The sequence below is a fragment of the Eriocheir sinensis genome, chromosome 7 (genome assembly GCF_024679095.1).
Source record: "Eriocheir sinensis breed Jianghai 21 chromosome 7, ASM2467909v1, whole genome shotgun sequence".
NCBI classification, from domain to species: Eukaryota; Metazoa; Arthropoda; class Malacostraca; order Decapoda; family Varunidae; genus Eriocheir; species Eriocheir sinensis.
The window spans coordinates 13,030,502-13,044,262 of record NC_066515.1 but is presented as its reverse complement, the minus strand read 5'-3'; the positions used below and the strand labels follow the sequence as shown (position 1 = coordinate 13,044,262).

The 13,761-nt window shown below is 40.7% G+C and overlaps 1 protein-coding gene and 1 long non-coding RNA gene across 7 annotated transcripts in view; one reads left to right on the top strand and one right to left on the bottom strand.

Moving 5' to 3' along the window:
* The window catches only part of LOC126992616 (myb/SANT-like DNA-binding domain-containing protein 3), an 88,156-nt gene that overhangs the window by 20,664 nt on the left and 53,731 nt on the right, over positions 1 to 13,761 (top strand). Inside the window, exon 1 of one of the 6 annotated variants that reach the window (XR_007746777.1) lies at positions 12,030 to 12,617. The exons of 4 other annotated variants lie outside the window; for them this stretch is intronic. The gene's annotated coding sequence lies outside the window, so the exon portion shown is untranslated. Of the gene's footprint in view, positions 1 to 12,029; positions 13,091 to 13,761 lie in introns of those variants that run through there. One more of the 6 variants, XR_007746766.1, reaches the window with a different exon arrangement.
* Positions 10,873 to 11,899, bottom strand: LOC126992621 (uncharacterized). Its single transcript, XR_007746838.1, has 2 exons — positions 11,799 to 11,899; positions 10,873 to 11,119 (listed from the first exon to the last, which is right to left on the bottom strand). It is a non-coding gene; the product is annotated as an uncharacterized LOC126992621 (long non-coding RNA).

Below are 13,761 nucleotides of genomic sequence, written 5' to 3'. Positions count from 1 at the left end.
AAGTTCCTTAACCCTGTTGTCTTTTAATCTAAGTAATCTAGCAGCGGCAGACGCCACTGCATTTGTTCTGTAGACGAGTGTTGGGCGTTTCATTAGATGCCCAGCATAGTGGCCGCTGCCGTCCCACTCTGTCCCGCGCTGTGTAATTTTTGACATCCCACACCGCATGTCGAATATATTTTAATTACCTCAACCTAACTTTACGTAACCTTCTAATACTGGTGACCTGTCTGAGAATAGAAATGCCACATCTTTGCTGTGTTATTGGGTGTGGAAATAAGGCATATAAACACCCAAGTTTATCATTTTACTGCCTGCCTAAAATACCAATGCGGCAATGTGAATGGAGGGAGTTGATCACTGAAAGAAGAAGTATCTGGTTATCGAGGATCTCCAGAGCCCAAGCTTCAAACCCTGAACACTAGAAAGTCTGAGGAAAGCATTTGTCCCTTCCTGCTCTGCATATTTCTGCTGCCCCACACTGCGTGCCAAATAAATTTAAACTAACCAAACCTAACTTGATTAACACATTTACTGCGTTTGAACTTCCTGCTGCCTCCTCCCTGTTGCGTTTGGTTCAACTCAGCGCAGCCTTAATACCACCCAAGCCACCGACTCGAGAGGAGGTGTGTTGCTTCACTCTGGCTATGAGCTCCCACTGAGACAATAAAACTCATGCTCCACCTGTGGTACACTATGCCCAAGACTTGTTCTTCATTCATCACATTGCGTAGTGCGCCACCAGTGGATCACGCTGCTTTTGCTCCATCCGTGGTGCAAGCCACCATACACGCATTGTTCTTTGAAAAGCATGTGTCCTGTACCACATGGGGAGCACACTAAATGTTGATTCATTACAAGACATAGCCTGTCTTATGAGATCTTGTGACACTTTTTTGTCTTAGCATTTCTTTATCCTAAAAATCTTCTTCCTTCTTCCTTTCCTTGTGTCATCCCTCTCTGTACTTTTCTTTTGCCATCATGCTAATCTTTCTTCAGCGATTAACTTACTGTCTTGCTACTGCCTGAATAAATAGTTAACTTTCTGACTGACTGACTGAGTGACTTGCTCATTTATTAACTGATTGACTGACTGACTAAATAAATGACTGACTGACTTCCCAGTTAACTGACTATAAATTTCAGACTGAATTTTCCATGTAGGCTGACGTTTACTGACTGACTAACTGAAGAAAAAGCTGCTGAATGACTAACATTTTAACTTTATATTTCAGTGACTTGACTAGCTGATAGACTGACTGACAAACTGATTGACTGCCTAAATGACTGATTGACTCACTAAAGGTATATATAGCTGAACAATAAGATAACCAATTTTTTAGGTTATTCTCTAACTCACTGAATGACTGACTGAGTATTGAAGTCTACCTAAATAAGCAAAAAGAAAAGCTTCTGACTTATTTCCTGACTGAACCATTGACTAACCGATTGACTGAATGCTTAACTGACTGACTGACTGACTGACTGACTAACTGCCTGGCTTGGTGAGGTCTATTTATTTTACTTTATCCTACAAAAGGGGTTTCAAAAAAAAAAAAAAAAGGTATTACAATTAAGAGGCCAAATTTAGCTAAATACTGGAGAGTTTTCACATAGGATAAATGTAATTTTGAAATATTTTTTTTCTCTGCTTAAACTGAATGACTAAATGTTTTGTTGGTCATACTTTTATTCCATCCTATGTTAACATGAACTGAATGATATATAATAAATCAAAAGAAAAAAGGTCTAAAAATACTATTGCTGGGATTACACATCTGCGATTTTGCCTCCGCGACTTACTGCGATACTGAAAATATTGGAATCTCAGCTCAGTCGCCACCCGAGCAGCACGATTTGTTGCGACAAGTAAGATCTCGCGATCCATTACAGCGTGTTCAATCTCCGATCGCTTAGTCCTAGACCTGTGCAATCATTGCAGGTGAAGCAAGGAAAGATCGAGTGCGTATCGCAGCTTACTGCAATTATCGCAAACTTGTGCAGGGATTTATCGTGAGCACCTGCGTCGTACGCACGATTATTGCAATGGATTAAGATTGCTGCTCGACTGGCTCTCGTTTCCAGTTCGACTTCGCAACAACGTACTGCAATTAATCGTGACCACCTGCTGGGTGTCCCACCATGGATGTAAATGAGGAGTAGGTCCACCTGCCTATACACTAACCAATTTACCCATGCAATAGCACCGCCAACACCGTGAGCCTCATTGACTTTATTGACAGTGACATTGTGAAGACTCCTCAGCTAGTGGCAGCTATAATTGCCTTTGAGAGATTGCACATAATAACCTTCCAATATGTTGTACAGCTGACACAGAAAAGGAAGGCCCGAAGTACTTGGGTACATGGATACCTGACACGACAAACCACCAAAGGTCGCTATCAAAACCTGATGTGTGAGCTGGCTGACAAAGACCCTCTGCTCTACCAGAACTTCATCCTCATCACTGAGACCATGTTTAACTAGACAGTGGAGCGTGTTCGACCCTACATTGAAAAGAAGACGATGTTCTGGACTTTCCTCTTCTTGGTCTATTTGGGGGGGTTTGCTGTCCTTCCTCTCCTTCGGCATGATGTAGAAGGGGTCCTGAAGGGGATAAGACGTTGTGTGGCACACTGTGGGCGGGAGCGGTGGTTGGCAGAGTGAGAGGCAGTTGCCATCAGAACACGGCAGTGTGGAAACCAAGCGAGGCAGCGTCTGTATGGTTTTGAGGAGCTTGAACCTTCATGGGCTATATGCCTTAGGCTGGCCAGCGTCGCTCGCCCAGCTTATATGTAGGAGACGCCGCTGTGATACCTCGTTGCCACATCTCGTGATGAGAAAGTTATTAGATTCATCAATGATTTGTTGCAGGCCACTGCAATCAATGCAACAATTTAATTGCCAAGTCGCAGTATTCTGCGCTTTCACTGCGATCATGCTGCGATGAGTCGAGCGATATGGGAATCGCAGAGGTAGTTGTAATCTGTTTTGAACATTCCAAAACAAATCGCAGCGGTGGCCACATCACGCGATCACCTGCAATATGTGGTGACATTGCTATGCCTCGGAAAGACTCTGTGATTCCTGTTACGATTGTTGCAGCGAGGGTGTAGTAGATTGCAATTTTACCACTTTTTTCACATTTTTGGTATCACAGTAAGTCACAGAGGCAAAATCGCAGATGTGGGATCCCAGCATAAGATTCTTTTTCATGTGTTTGCAAGCAAATGTACCACAGGTAGCGCAACATGCAACAGTGGCAAATGCGATGTGTACCACCAGTGGTACACATCGCAGGGAAAGTATTAACCCTCTCACACACGATAACATGTTTCACGTCATCAAAGGTAAAAGGTCCTGGTGCACGATGACGCGAAACACGTCATAAAAGTTTAAAAAATTATTTAAAATTAAGTTTTTGGTGAAATTGCGTCAAATTTGGGAGCGTCATTTGTTAGGATAAGTTTCTTAATGGTAACATATGGCAACCTTTCTAAGGAGCGCAGATGAGGAGGAGGGAGGAGGAGTGAATGGAGGAGGGGTTGGTCACCTCGAAAAAAATACAGTTTTCATGGTGTAACTTGGGAACTAATACGCGTATGAGGATTTTGAGGATACCATAAAAATCCTCACTAAATTCCGCTTCGAAACGTATATTCGGCTAAAAAAGTTGGCCCACAAAATTTTGAGCTAGCTTGCTAGCTAGTTAGGGAAGAGTTGGTACATAGGATTTATTGTCTACAATACTCTATACAGAGACTTGAAACGAGTTTGTATTGTTTATTTTCCTCTATTATTATATGTGCATGTTATGTTCTAGTACAAGTCTTTATTCCATTGATATCAAATTTATTGGGGTACAATATGTCTGTGAGGGTAAAATACGTCCGGGAATGTAGAGTATCGCTTTGTTAGAAAAAGGCCGGTCGGGCCTGAAAAATGCATGGCGAGTGGAACAGAAACCTATTGGAAACTTACGGTGTGGGAGATGGTTAAGATGACCAGAGTCCCGTTTTTAGGTGGGACAGTCCCAATTTTTTTACATTTGTCCTGCTTTTCTTAGTGTCCCTAAAATGTCCTACTTTATATACGTCTGTCCCGCCATTTTCTGTTTGGTATTGAAATGTCCCACTTTTTACGTGAACTACTGGTAAATTATGCATCTTTACATTCTTTAATGTTTCAGTAACTGGTAACTTTACACAAAACGTACTTATGTCGTCCATACTACATACATGTCAAGGTAAATATAGCTATGCGTAGGTATCTTTACGCAGTTTGTATGAAACGTTTTGCCTACTCCACTCACATATTAGCATTAGATTTACATCGTTGACATGAGGTGCACACACGCCCACATATGGGCTTGTTTTTACCTAGTTGTAATTTTACAGGGCCTGGGCTTGTGCTCTTGTGGTCCCATCTCCATATCTGTAATATTTGTCCAGTTTTTCCTTAAAGTTGTGCACACTCTTTGCCGAAACTACTTCCTCAATTAGTCTGTTCCAAACCTTTATGTTTCATTGCGGGAGACTATATTTCTTTGTCTCTCAAGCATCTTCCTTCCCTCAGTTTTTTTTTTTTTTTTTTTTTTTTTTTTTTTGTGTGTGTGTGTGTGTGTGTGTGTGTGTGTGTGTGTTTAATTCACCTCTTGGTCTGCTGTGGGTCTCTTTCGAGACAGCCAGTCGTTACCCTACGGAAGAGCACGGAGCTCATAGTACCGATCTTTGGGTAGAGCTGAGACCACTCACACATAACACACCGCGACAACGAGGTCACAACTCCTTGCCTGACGTCGCGTACCTACTCACTGCTAGGTGAACAGGGGCTACATGTGAAAGAAGATAAACACAACTTATCTTCACCTGGCCGGGCAATCGATCCCCGGTTCTTCTGGTTGTGAGGCAGACGCTCTATCCATTGAGCTACCGGGCCGTGTATTTACCTTGTGAAATACAGGAAAAGAGCCATACTAGCCTCATGCTGTCCCATCTCCATAACGCTTATTATCCAGTTTGGCTGTAAATTCATGAATTGTTTTTGTACACACAGTCTCCTTGTCAAGTCCGTTCCTTGTTGTTATGCTTCTGTATGGAAAACTGTATTTCTTGATGTCTTTCCTGCAGTCGCTCTTCTTCATTTTTTTACTATTCCCTCTTGTCATACTCTTGTCACATACCACTAAGTCTTCCCTGTCCAATTTCTCCAATCCCTCTTGTATCCTGTATAATGCTATTAGGTCCCCTCTCTCTCTCCTCCTCTCCAGTGTTGTTAGTTCCAATTTCTGCAGTCTTTCTTCATAAGTATGCTCTCTCAGAGTTTCTGGTAGTTTAGTTGCTGCTCTTTGTATTCTTTCCAACTTTCTAATTTCTTTCTTTAATCTAGGTGACCACACCAATGCAGCATATTCCAATCTTGGACGTATCATCGATGTTATTAGTTTCTTCACCATTTTTTCATCTAGATGTGTAAATGCTGCTTTTATGTTTCTAAGATTGTATGTTTCCCCAGTTATCCGATTTATATGCTTTCCAAAGGATAGCTTGTCTGTTATTGTCACTCCCAGATCTTTTTCCTCTGTTTTTCATGATTCTTTCATTACTCAGAGCAGGGTTTTGCAGTTTAAACCATGGTTTAAACCAATAAAAAAAACCAGTGGTTAAAGCCAACTACTAAAACTTTTTTTTTTTTCTTTTGTGTGTATCTTTGTTAGTTTCATTAGTATTGTGGTTTTAACTATATGTAAGATTTTAATTATGTACAGCAGGGTTGGCGATTTAAACCAGGGGTGTCAAACTCAAAACCCTTCGAGGGCCAATTCATACCCTGAAGTGCCATCATGGGGGCCAACAAGGGTAGAAAATACATTGACAAGATTGAAGTTACCGTGATACCGCGGGCCATTTATGACTATCCCGCGGGCCATGAGTTTGACACCCCTGGTTTAAACCAAAAACCCATCAATAAAACCAGTGTTTTTTGTGAATCTTTTTTAGTTTCATCAGGTATTGTGGTTTTAAATTTTTTCATCTTGCACAGTCATTTTACTAACACCAGGATGAAAACGTCAGTTGGTAAACTCAAATCTCTATTCAAATGCTGTAACTTCAAAGTAACTGAAAACATAATTTTGGTACATTATATATATATATATATATATATATATATATATATATATATATATATATATATATATATATATATATATATATATATATATATATATATATATATATATATGTATATATTTGCCACTTCACTAAACAGCAGATAAATTGTTTAAAAAAAATCCTTTACCACATCATCTTATCCTCCCACTCACCCTCACATCACCTTCGCTGTATGGCACTGTTCAAGCACTGGGATGGTAGACACACGCACACGTTGCATTATTTCAATACTTTTAAGACTTGCACATCTTTCAAATGCGTATTATCTTAGCCTTTTCTTGGGAGTTACAAGCCAGGACCCCTTACATAGGACCCGTTTTTGCGCCAAACTTGCTCGTCCCTCACAGCGGCCTCCCTCACTCTAGCTAGTTAAAACACAATTTTGGTCTTTCATATCTTGTTTCCAATCAAGCACTGTCCACTCCTTCCACATTCCACACCATTGCATGTGTGCAGCAGTAGATTACAAGGATGCAGAGGAGTTCTTTGACTCAGAAACCGACTCCTATCAACACATTTTAAAGATTTCTGGCTTCCTTTCTTTGATGCCACACTGTGAGGGGAGAATATGATACAAATGGCTTTATTTACTCCTAAATCATGTTAAAATGGCTTCTCAGGGTCTTTATAAGCACATAAAAATGTGATGCTGCAGCGTTTCCGCCACATTCGTCGATGCCTCCAAGGAACATGCCACAAATACTTCAAAGTTTTTGCGACTCATAGCCTTTACTGCGGGTCAGGAATGGATCCTAGCACACTCTGATACTTGAGTCCACTTGTAAGACACAATAACACAGCTGGGATAGCATAAGTCCTCGTAAAGTAGCGTACAATCCTGGGCACTGCTGGGCAGCGGAGGCCACTTCCTCCTTTCCCGCACAGACCTGCAGACTAGTAACCGAACACGAACAATATGCATTCTGCGGTGATCAGGAACTTTAGGTCGTGAAACGGTACCAAGAGGAACGGTACCCTCATCTGATGTGTATAATGCTTTTTTCTGATGTTTTATTCACTAGATATATTATAGAATCTGGTCAATGTCTTTGACTTCCAGCACCTTATTATGAATATAAATGAAATAATATTAAAAACACCCCTGAATATACCAAAAATTATGCCAAATGAGGTTAGGCATAAAACTAAATTTCCAGTACGCCAACCAGGCCTGGAATATACCAAGTTGGCATAATTATGCCGAACCTGGCAACTCTGGTGGGAAGGGAAAGAGTGACTCACGATTCTAGTCATTCAGAGCTGTGAGCTGCGGTCGGGAGCAAGGTGCAAAGTGATAGTGTTGTGTACTGGTAGTGTATTACTGTAGCAACGACAGTATGCGGTGCGGGATATAGCCAGGAAAGTGCCCCCCCCCCTCTCTCTCTCTCTCTCTCTCTCTCTCTCTCTCTCTCTCTCTCTCTCTCTCTCTCTCTCTCTTACAACTGTTTTTGTAGCATGCAACTGGAAAATTAGAAGAGGTCTTTCATGTTTTACTACTCTTTAACATTGCTGTTGAAAAGCATGTTAGAGAAGCTGCATTTTGCCTCTTCTACAGATTGTATGAAGATCAATGAATATATTGCTAAATCTATCTATAATTCCTTTTCAAACTCATCTGTGTATATATGGATAGAATTACTGGAATAAAAATACTGAAAAAAAAATTGTGGTTTAAACCAAAAAAAACATGGTTTAAACCATAAAAAAATGGTTTAAATAAAAAAAAACTTTTTTTTTTTTCTTTTTTTTAACCATTGGTTTTTGCCAACCCTGACTCAGAGAGTAGTTCCCTGATATTCGTCTACTGCTCTTACCAAACTCCATCACACTACACTTCTTTGTATTGAATGTCATTTCCCATTTTCGTGACCATTTGCTTATTCTGTCTAGATCCTGGCTAAGGGCTCCACAGTCTTCTTCATTAGCCACCCTCCTCATTATTTTAACATCAACAGCAAACATATTCATATAGCTTGTCACCCCTTCTGTCATGTCATTTATATATATTGCAAACATAATCGGAACCAACACTGATCCTTGGGGGACTCCACTGGTCACTTCCGTCCAGCTTGATTTATTGTTCCTAATTACTGTTCTCATTTCTCTCTTCGTTAAAAAGTCTATAATCCAATCCAACATTGAACCTCCCAGCCCTCCAACATGATTTAGTTTCCATATTAATCTCTTGTGGGGCACTTTATCAAATGCTTTCTTTAAGTCCAGATACACGCAATCCGCCCAACCGTCCCTCTCCTGTATCATATCAATTACTCTTGAATAGAAGCTTATCAGATTAGTTACACATGATCGTCCTCCTCTGAATCCAAATTGACTATTTGTTAATATACTGTTGCTTTCTAAATATTCCACCCATCTGTTTTTTATAATTTTCTCACACATCTTAGCTACTACGCTTGTTAATGACACTGGTCTATAGTTCAATGGATGTGTGTGTGTGTGTGAAAATGTCCTGTTTTTAGCTTCAGCAGATCTAGTCACTTTAAACTTGACGTAACCTACCTAATGGAGGGCTTTGCTCCCCCGACCACCCTACTGGGGCGGCCTCAACCTCAACCTTCGCCCCCCCTCCTATTAGCAATGGAAAATCAATATGGCAGTGTGTTATATGGACACAAAATATATCATGTAGGGGTAATATTCACGAAAGTGTAGCCTCCTCTGGCGGTGGCCGCGGCGGCGGTCCAGTCGGTGTTGCGAGATATATCTCCTTGCAGAAATAAGTCGTATATACATGGGGGGGTGTCCTGCGCCTCCCCCTTGGTTAGGAGGCTATGTAAAGTTCAGTTGGAGTAGTTTAAATATGCTCCCCCACCCAAAACCTTCAATTTCCCACGGTGCCAAGTTAAACCTCTTTGTGAGCTATTTTGTGGCTGTGGCGGCGGGCCCACAAAAGGCATTTAAAAGTCAATCATTTAGTGATTTCTGGAGAAAAATACTATCTCCTTGATAAACAGCATCATATTTTATCCAGAAATAAGCAGTCAGCATCTTGAAATTAGTAGGCTACACTTTCGTGAATATTCCCCTCATGTAGCGCCAAGATATTCTTTGCTGTGAGATGGGTGACAATCAAGAATAATAGCCTTTAGATTGGGTAATACTGAAGAAAGGGTATAGCCACCCCTTGCAAAGTTTATACAGTTGTCCCTCAAATAATATGGTTTCCAATACTAGTACGGTTTCGGTTTTATATGGATTGACATACAAGATTTTTTTAAGATTTTTTTAATTTTCGCTCGTCACACCAAGTAGCCTTGGCGTGAGTAGCAACACTGTTCTACCAGAGTGCCACCCATGCGCATCCCCTCAGTCCATGTGTGTGTGCACAATTTCAGGAACGCTGTTCTGCCAGATTGAAACCTATGAGCTTTCCCTAAGTCTGTGTGTGTGCACAACCTCAGCTACGTTTCTCCATTACCATTTAACATGAACACTAGACACAAGAGACAAGCCAAAACACCCGCTGAAAACATCCCAAAGCATTCGAGAAAGGTGTTAACCTTGCAGAAGAATTCAGATTTAGGAGAAGTTACGTTTTGGTATGAGCTACGTTGTGGTAGGGAGAGCCTACCATGTGAATGAGAGCAGTGTTCGCTGTATCAATCGTAGTGAAAAAGAAATTCTTGCCGCAGTAACTGCCAGTGCTGCAAGAGTGGAGATAAAGACCGTCCTTTTCTGTTTGTTCATGAATTTACCTATTGTAAAAACATAAATAGGCATTTTCTTACCTTAAACAAGAAATTGGTGGGCAGGAGTGTTTCTAGGGTTGGCACTAACTTTATACAAATTTTTGAATATTTCGGGGGTGCTGGGTCCCCAACCCTTGTACTATTTGAGGGATGACTGTTCCTACTCCATAGATTTGATTTTTCCCCCTGAATGCAGTGCAGTAACAAATGACTTCTGGAAAGTAGAAGGGGGGTCGAGGGGTCAAAGGCATCCCATTAGGGAGGTTGGGGAGCCAAGGCCCTCCACTAGGGTGGGTCAAGAGGGGCAAAGCCCCTTTGTTTTTAGTTGATCTGCTATCAGTTGCTGCCTCAAATTATTCCATTCTGAGTCCCCTCCCCCATCTGAAGCAGTGGTACTGGAGAGGCGAGGAAGCACATTAATAAAAACATTTAAAAACTCGCCAGAAAAAGCAGGGTTTTCCTTCCATTATTGCTGCTCCCTATTTTTTATCTTTTCCATTATTTTTTTACAGTAAAGGGGGCAGCTCCGGGGCAGAAATAAGCAAATATAAAAGCCCTCTAGTCTGCTCCATTTGGGAGTATTTAGGCTTTTTTGGGTGTTTAAGGGGCGGTTATCGTATTTTTGAGTGAAAATCGACCAAAATTGAGAATTGAGTTAACCGCACTGAAAAATCAAGTATAGCTTTGGCAACATTTTCACCAAGTATGAAAGAGGTATCTGACTTCTAAATAGGTTTTTAACGATTAAAGAGCCGGGGGCGTGGCATGTTTACGTCAGGCATTTAACCCCTTAACCCCGGGCATATTTTCAGCAGTCTTGTTCTGTAGCATGGAATATTTGGGCAAAAGTTGCCCTTGGGAAAATATTCACAAAAAAAAAAAAAATACTGAACCTAGCTCAATAAACCAAACGGCATATGAAAGTACATTCCTTGGACTTCAATATGGCGGTCTTGTTTGACCAGTACGCAGACAATGAAGAAGACTAGGGGGGGGGGGCAAACAAGGGTAGTTTGCCCCAAATTTATTGGCACTTCCCAGCACGCCAGGACGTACCACACACTCACAAAGCTGTTTATATAATACTGGGCTCATATATACACAGTATCACTTTGTTTACACAAGGAATTTTGGTTGTTTGCACAAGCAAGTGGGGCAAGCATGTGGGAAACACACGTTTTTTTTCTGTGAAATGGTACTAGCGCGGAACAGTGTTTGTTTGCAGAGTTGGCTGGCCTGAAAAAAGAAAACAACTGTTTACAGGTTGTTTACATCTAAATTTAGTGAAATATTGTACATTTTTTTATGAAAAAAAACGTCATTCCATTGCTTGTGACTAAGTGTATTGTAGCAATATATGAGGTACAATGGCAAACAAACATCATTGTTTACACCATAAACAGCGGATTGTTTACGCGATACATATGAAATGAAGAGGTAAAAATGACGTATGTGAGTTATACTGTTGTTTGGCTATCCTTACTAATTGAAGAAATGCACAAATGGTGATTGTTTACACCCACGATTATTGTTTACACCCCCAAAAACATCAAATTTTGAAGATTTTTTTTTTTTCATGATCTACGAGTGTGGTATCATTATCAACCACAAAAAAAAAATTCAAGTGTTTGCTTTTTGTTTGCATGAATTTTTGTGAAAAAGTTGTAATTTTCGGTGTCAAATTGAGCATACATGACTTATGGCACCTTTACTGAACGTATAAATACAAAAAAAAAAAAAAAAAAAACGCATTGTTTGCACTGGAATGTCATTGTTTACACCTAAAACAGAAATTATTGTAATTTTTGTGACAAAACTGAAAAATTAAGTACATTTCCTTCCCCTGCCTGTTTATTTGCCAATGATTAAGTGCTGCGTTGCATTGTTTATGTGTTTTGTGTGTTTTTATACCTACCACACCAAGCTGTTTACACATTGCCCGAGCGCGAGGACAAACTTGAGCGCAACATGGTGCACAGCACAGGAAACAGGTATGCCTGAGTGAGTGAGTGGCGGGGCAGCAGTACAAACCCACGTGTGTGTTGGTGCCGTGTGCAAAACGGGGATGACAGGGAGTAAGGAGGGGGGGGCCTGGGGGGTGGCAGGAAGCGGGCGGGAGTGCGCAGGATGATGGATGGTGGAATTTTCCACTCTCAGAATGTTCAAGGAGCCACAAATATTGGCACATTTTTTTAAAAAAATGGTAGAACGACACATGTCGTCACCCGGGGTGAGGGACTTTGTATGTAAGGGCGACATATGTCGTCACCCGGGGTTAAGGGGTTAAACTGCTCTCGTAGCAACACGATGCAGTTATGAGTGTTTTACTCGTGTTTTTCTTGATTTTTTAGTGATTTTTTTAGTTGAAAGACTTGCTGTACTTGGCATCTTTCCCTGGTGCTGCGAGGGAAGCGGGAGAGAGGCTGGGGAGGGTGAGTTAGTGGCCTTGGTCTACAGGGATGTGAGGGGTGTGGTGCCTTTTTGTTGCTGTATTCCACAAATCGAATGTTTTCCACTGCTTTAATTATTCCAACCATGATCAACCAGAACTGTCAGCATGCCTAGACCAAAAAAGAATGTTGCTCTGCCTCGCAAGCACACAGAAATCTCAAAGAAAGCAGGCCTGACACGTGAGGAATGCGTGTGTGTAGGCAGCCTGACACCACACCTCCCAGCCTCCCCACCTCTTTCCATGTGCTCAGGGAAGCGTCGGTCTACTGTGCTTCCTGATGAGGTGAAAAAAGAAGCAACAACATGACTCCGTGTATTGATTGAAGAACAAAATGTAAAAGACATTGTAGAAAGCAGGTGTGGATCGAGTGTGCTTTAGTGATTGTTTGGAAGTAAAGTTTATTCACCACCAAATTGACACATCTATCTGTGTGAAGCGTGAGTATAGGCACGTAATACTAGACACAAAAAAATGTACAGGTGAAGGAAAAGAGCTTTTATCCTTTGACTTGCCTAATGATTTATGCAATGATGATCCTTGGGTATGCTAGCACAAGTAGTGTCTCTGTTGGGCATGAAACATTTTGCTAAGGCGACATATATCAGGTATGCTAACTAAATAACCAAGAGTGCTGTGGTCCATGCAAACAATATCCTTGAAAAGACCAGAGATGCGAAACAGCAAGATGTGGAGGGACCTTGAATACGTCGCGGGAGGATTCTAATGACGCAGCGAAAAGTGCGTTTTTCTCGCTTGTAAGTTATTATGCTTTGAATTGCTACTGCTCCTTTACTATTCATGCTATTTTCTTCATTCTTGGTTCATTGTGTTTGGCATTAAATTCATTATAATTGCCCAAGAAAACTTAATATAGATTGGGAGAGGAAATATTATTTTTGCGTGTGTAAATTGAATTTCATGTGCGTCGTGCAGTGTCCCACTTCATATACTAATTTTAAAAATAATGAAGGCTTATTTGGAAAATGTGTACTTGGTAAGTTATCCTTCAGGGATTAATCTGTTCACAGATATTTAATTTTTTATTGTCACATGATATAATCTATTGAGGTTTTAGGTAGTCAAAGTTACGGTATTTAAAGGCAATTTTTCACCGCTTTTTTTTTTTTTTTGTGCCTTTTGTTTTCATACATCACCTTGAAGCTTACTTCACTTGAGTATCCAAAAGTACACTCGATTCCTCAGTGCTGGTGTAAATCCATTTTATATATTGGTTGATTTTTCACTCAAAAATATGATACCCGTCCCTTAAGGCATCATTTGTTGTGCAAGTGAATAATAACCTTGATATGAACCTGTCAAACATTTACTGTAGGCAGGTCAGGTCAGGTCAAGTTCAGAGTATTTCTTTCCTTTATTGCCATTTCCTGTATTTTGGTAATTTTCCTCTGTTTGATAGTTTTTAAAC